Source organism: Lissotriton vulgaris, chromosome 7 (assembly GCF_964263255.1).
Source record: "Lissotriton vulgaris chromosome 7, aLisVul1.2, whole genome shotgun sequence".
NCBI classification, from domain to species: Eukaryota; Metazoa; Chordata; class Amphibia; order Caudata; family Salamandridae; genus Lissotriton; species Lissotriton vulgaris.
The window spans coordinates 1242723108-1242729603 of record NC_141695.1 but is presented as its reverse complement, the minus strand read 5'-3'; positions in this window follow the sequence as shown (position 1 = coordinate 1242729603).

Here is a 6496-nt window from a genome sequence, read left to right as displayed (position 1 = left end):
TATCTGAGGAGAGTAGGAGCAAGTCCAAGCAGCCTAAAAACGTCATGGACCAAACTGGAAAGTCTATTGGTAAGCCCACAGCAGTCAGCACTTCCAGAATTTTCCAATCTGCAACGTACAGCAAACGCCAGCCAGAGAAATTTCTCAAGGATTCCTACTCTGACTAAGTTCTTCAAAGTCATTTCTGGCTAATGGGAAGGCCGGTCTGCCGAAGCCTCAGCCCAGTACACAGAAGCCCGCTGGACCAAGCTCCACTAGCCTGCTGTTTCAGGGTCAGAGGGCATGGTCGTCCGTGCTTGGTGATCAGTCCTCCAAAAACGAGGGACCACCTCCTCCTCCCCCCCCCCCCCACACCTAGACTCAAAGCTTGCACAAGTAACCTTGCTTATTGCGGTTGAAATGGTTAAAGCCAATATGTCTCCAACTAGGCATTTCTAATGTAAATATCTTCCTGCAGGCTTTGTATTGCTCCCCAAATGAAATGTTTTGCTTCTATATTTTTAATTTTTTTAAGGTTTTTTAGCTATTTATTAATGAGATATGGAGGTGTTTGGTGTTGATTATTCTTGTCTATTGTCAATCTGTCTTGTGATTGTTGTATTGATTTTTTTTTTCTTTTGTTTGTAATTTGCACTGTGTATTTTATGTGGCCCTCGTTGAGAGCCAAAACATAATAAAATTAAATTAAATTGAGAACCTTTGTAACCAACCTAATCTTGAGGTTCACTTTTAACCTCCTCTTTGTTTGATTGTGAACGAGTAGGGCTAAAACGTATTAGGAGTACATGAAGATGGGGAATAGAGAAACCACAGTCCATAGAATTGTAGGCACCTGGGAATGAGCGATTCATTTACTGAAGCACTTTTATAGGCTACACTTGCAAAGGTTGTAGAAAAGGCCACAGTGTATTACCATTCGTTTAACACAGACCTGAAACACCACTGATATTGCACAGTTGACACAGAAATTGTTTATAAGATAGAAAACCTGGGATTGAGTGGCTTCTATTTAAACACTGAAACATCTTTGACATTTGCCATGCATGAAGATGTTGCACTTTGTCAAGCTGTGCAAAAAAAAATTCTAGCAGACTGGCTATTTGAATCCCCAACTGTCCATGATTTTTCTTTTGTTGTATTTGTAGAAGCAGTTTTCCATCCTGGTTAAATACTACCCCAGCTGTAGGGAGTTGTGCTTGTTGAGGAAACTGGTCTGTGCAAGACAGTGTGCCTGGGTGCGTCCATCCCAGCCTTTTTCTGCTCCTCTCCTCCTTCCTGACTTGCCTTGTCTGGGTGACCCAATAGTAGCATGTCCAAGGATCTTCTGGATGTGCTGTAATCTTCTGATTGGGGGCGGGGGGGGGGGAGGTGGGAGGGGGAGGTCTGATCTGCACAGTCCTCGCTTCCTGCAGTGACCTTGTGCCACAAGTTATGGGGCATTGTTGCAGCAGTGTTGTGCGCTGCAGACAAAGCAGTTGCTGTATTCGAGAGATGGCAGATCCTTGCATAACACCCCCACAAGACTGGTCTGGAGGTTAATTTAAATGTGCCCTGAGCAATTTAGTAATCCACTCCTGTGTACCTGTACATTAGTCAGTCTTTCACTCAACCTCTGGGTATTCCTACTTGCAGATTCCGCTCCTCTTAAATCCCATCCAGGTACCAATCTGAATATGGGAAAAGTCAGAGGTCTCCCTTGCTAACAGACAATCCCAGGAATCCAAAGTGGCCCTTTTGCTCTCACTGGCCAGGCCATGAAGCTGTATATTGCATCGCCAGGCATGCCAACATGAGTTTGAGTTTAAAAATACTTTTAAAGCGCACGTATACCGGCGGTTTCTTGGCGCTGAAGCTAGTGGGGACTGAGGGTTAAAAGCAGGGAGAGAGGAATGGGCATTTATTCAAAGGATTTTGTGAATAGGTAGGTTTTGAGACTTTTGCGGAATTTTTCACTTACTTTGAAGATTCAGAATTGCTCTGTGCAGAACTTTTTTTTTTTACAGTGTTTGTAATATGTCTCCCACAAATTTTGGGGTTTAAACGGTCATTCCTGCCACAAACAGATGTAACGCTAGGACCGCCCCATCTGTGTCTAGTGCTTTGGCCCCAAACATGACTGGATCATCTGAAAAGTGAAACCCAAGATAGTCTTCATGGCACAGGCATGAAATAAATGCTAGACGATCTACCACTCCAGCGCTCGCTCTGGTTTGCCTTTGATAGGGAGATCTTCAAAGTGATCCATTGATAAAAGCAAATCGTCCTACGAGAGTTACTCTTCCTGGCAACCCTCCCACTCTAGGTCAATGTATTCAAGGTCATTTGGTCAATACCTGAATCTGACTTTGATGTCCTTCTCAGAACCTGCATTATTGAAGATGCAACCGCCGCTGCACCCAGAAACCTCTACTCATTGCTCCAGAGTTACGGCATGTGGGGGCTGACCCCACTCAGATCTCCGCTTTACCCTGTGCTAATATGGACGCCATTGCTTGGTTCATTCTCCCTCTGGTTCTCATTCAGGGTCTAGGGAGCCACTGAGGCATCATACTGGTGCTGGGAAAGAAGTCGCTGGCAGAAGCCCAGTCAGCCCACATTGCCTCCTTCTGACACCGGAAAGGGGTGGGGGGAGTGGAGGCAGACGGTATTTAGTCTGACCCTCCACTTCCATGGTAAACTAGTGAGTAGCCGTCAGTCGATTGGTCTTATTAGAAAAACACTACTTTGGTTCAATTATTCAATATTTAATTTCAAATCTATTTTATTGATTTCAAAAGCGAAAAAGGGTATTTCAATACAGCGATCAAGAAGCAGGCGTATATGGCGAGCGAGACAGACAGGCACGTCTTCTCTAAACATCATCAAGGAAGTGAAAGCAATATGCCAACGTAGACAAATATAGCCAGTGCTGTAACTGAGGTGCCGTGCAAAGTGGTCAACCGACCAGAACAAGAAGAACCAAACCCCCCCCCCTCCCTCTTCCCAACGCCCTTTCCCTCCCTCCACCCGACCAGTATGCCGTGCACTAGGGATCTGCGGTATGTCACTGTTAGAGCTGTGTGTTGCAGGGTATTCGGACTCACGAAGGATCCTGTGGTGGGCCTGTGAGCCGTAGAATGCGAAGATATTTGGGGCAGGTGATTTCATGAAATTCTTTGGACAGTAGGGATAAAAGCGGCTGCCAAGCTTTCTGAAAGGAGTTTGTGGTGTGTGTCAATGTGGCTTGGATGCGCTCCATGCTTAGCGTGAACCACAATTTATGCAACCATCCAGTGTGAGTGGGGGCGGTGGGCGAACCCCAGAGTGACAGGATATGTTGTGATGCTGCTTGCATGGCAATGCCCATTTGTTTGCCGCGCGTGGATCGCAAGGGAAATGTAAGCGTATTAGGCAGTCCTAAAATGGCATACGCGGGGAAGCGTGGGATTTCGGTCTGGAAGGTGGAGTCAATATCATCCAGGACCACTTTCCAATAATCCCGGACAGTGCGGCAATCCCACAGCAGGTGGGTCAAGGTGCCCCGCTCGCTGCAGCCTCTCCAACACAGCGCGCTCCGAAGAGGGTTGCCACGGTTGAGTCTGACCGGGGTGAGGTGCCAGTAGATGGCCAGTTTCACCGCCTCTTCCCTGGCACTAGTATTACGGGTGGTGTGCGCCGCTCTGTAATATATGAACCCCCCCCCCCCATTCCTTGGGTGATAATGTCCTGCCAAGCTCCGATTCCCAGCGCTTCTGTCCCGCTGTCTTGCCCGGGCAGATCGCAGGAGAAAGCATCTTGTAAAGATCCGAGATAAGATGTCGGTCGGAGTCTTTTGTGATCAGCCACTTTTCGAACGACGTCAGCTGCCGACTTACTAAGGGAGCGCAGTCTGGGCCCGACAGCCAGTGGCGGAGTTGGAAGTACTGGCACAGGTGAGGTTTGGTCACCCCATAGTCCTGCACAATGGTGTCAAGGGGAAGAAAGCTCTCCGATTCAAAGAAATAGCCAGCGGAACGGCATTCCTTACCGCGCCATTGCGGGAAGGCGCGAGGGTCGTTGCCTGGTGGGAATTCCGGATTATCTAATATCGGGGTGAGCGGGGAGGGGAAAGTTGTTAAGCCTCTCTTGACCGCCACTGCGTCCGAAACTTTCATGACGGTGCGTGTAATGGGGGATCGGAGTAGATATCGTGGTCTGTGCTGGCGGGCGAAAAATGGTAAAAAAAGGTCGCACCCAAAGTCGGGTGCAGGAGTGTGAGGGTGAGCATTACTGCCCAGAGGCAGGATCAGGGATTTCCCCAGATTGATCTTGAAGCCAGATACGGCCCCAAAATTCTCCAGTTCCTCTAAGAAGGCGGGTATAGAGTGGGATGGTCTGTTCAGGGTGGCAATGATGTCATCGGTATATAATCCCACCACGTGAGGTTCATGGCCGAAAGTAATACCATGGATATTAGGATTATCCCTGAGTTTCTGCGCGAGCGGCTCCACATAAAGGGCGAATAGGAGGGGTGAGAGAGGGCACCCTTCACGCGTGCCACGTTGTATCTCGAAGGGGTCTGATTTAAGACTACCCAAGTGGACCCTAGTGTGAGGGTGGTAGTAGCAGCTCGCTATCCAGGTTTGAAATCTTTCGCCTAGTTGGTATCGTTGTAGGACTTTCTGCAGGTAAGTCCAGTCGACACGATCATATGCTTTTTCTGCGTCTATAGCCAACAGCGCTGAGTCTGAGTCTTGGAAGTGGGCTTTGTCCACTAGGTGTAGGAGTCTTTTAGTATTAATGCTGCACTGTCGATTCGGGACAAAGCCCGATTGATCTGGTTCGAGGATCCCTGGAAGACAGGGGCCCAAGCGGGCTGCTAGCACCCCAGTGAACAATTTTAAGTCCAAATTATGTAGCGAGATGGGACGGAACGCCGAGCAGTGTGTTGGGCTTTTGCCTGGTTTGGGCAACACCACTATGTCTGCGGCAAGCATATCTGGGGGTATGGAGCTCGGGCCTTCGAATGAATTGAATAATCTCGTGAGCACCGGTGCCAAAAGTTGACCGAAGAGTTTATAGAAGCCTGAGGAGAAGCCATCAGGACCCGGAGACTTGAGCGGGCGCAGTCGGGAGATGGCGGCCAGGACTCCGTCCAAGCGGATAGGAGCATCCAGGGCCTACGAGTTCGTCTTGGACAGCGGTGTGATATCCGCCGATTGCAAGTATGCATCTATGTCAGCGGGCGACACTTTGTCTTCCCTGTATAGGGAAGCATAAAACGAGCGGAAGGCGTCCGCGACCTGCATCTCTTCAGTGAGGGCTTCCCCGGAGTCATTCAGGAGTGTGGTGATTTTGGAGTGTTGGGTCTTGGCTTTTAGGGCACTGGCTAGAAGGCGCCCGGTGCAATTGCCCCCCACGTAGTAGGAATGGCGGAGTCGGAGGGCGGTGAACTCGGCTCTGTCGGTATCAAGGCTGGCCAGTTGGGCCCTGGCGGCCTTTAGCTGTCTCCAAATTCTCGGAGCTCCAGTGCGGCTGTGAACCCTTTCAAGCTCAGCCACTTGTGCTGTGAGATCCTCTCTTTTTTCTTTGCGAATTTTGGCGTCTGCAGCTGCTATAGCAATCCGTTCCCCCCCCGCACTACAGCTTTCAAGGCTCCCCAGAGAGCTGATATGGAGGTGACGGAGCCATCATTGGTGGCGAGGAAGTCAGAAATGGATTTGTGTGGTGACTGCTGGTCTTTGCAACATGGTTTCGTTAAGCCGCCATGAGTCTGGGGTACGTGTGGTCGTGGGTACGGTAAGCGTCAATTCCACCGCGTCGTGGTCCGAGAGGGCCGCTGGGACAATAGAGATGTCGGTGATGCGGGCTGTTAGTTCTGAGGAGCCTAGGAAATGATCCAAGCAAGCATATGTGTGGTGTACATGCGAGTAGAATGTGAAATGTGTTGCGTTGGGGTGCCCCGCCCTCCATAGTTCCACTAGGCCTCTTTCCTCTAGCCACAACCCACCCGCCTCAGATAATGCTCCAGTGTCCGCATATCAGTGCCCGTACCTGTCTTTGTGTGTGTCCATAACTAGATTGAGGTCCCCCCAATGAGCAGGTGGGAATTAGGGGGTTGTAGTGTTTCTGAAAGTGCATTCTTGAGAGAGATTTCTTAGCCAGTGTTCGGGGCGTAAATGGAACCGATTGTCATCATGCTGGACTCTACTAGAAGGGTGTGTGCCAGGAGGCGGCCTTTAATTTCTCCCACTTTGACCCCTATCCGGCCCCGAAAGCGTCGGGACACAAGCATGGCCACCCCCGCTTTTTAGTTTGAAGAGATGAAAAATACTGTTGGGGGAAGACTCTGGAGCGCATCCTGTGCCAGTCCTTAGGTAGGAGGTGAGTCTCCTGCAATAAGCAGATGTCTGCCTCCAAATGTTCCAGATATGAAAGTACAGCTAGTCTTTTAATTGGATTGTTAAGGCCTTTTACATTCAGAGACAATATTTTAAGTGTATCAGACATTCGGGAGTGGTGTGGGTTCGGCATAGCG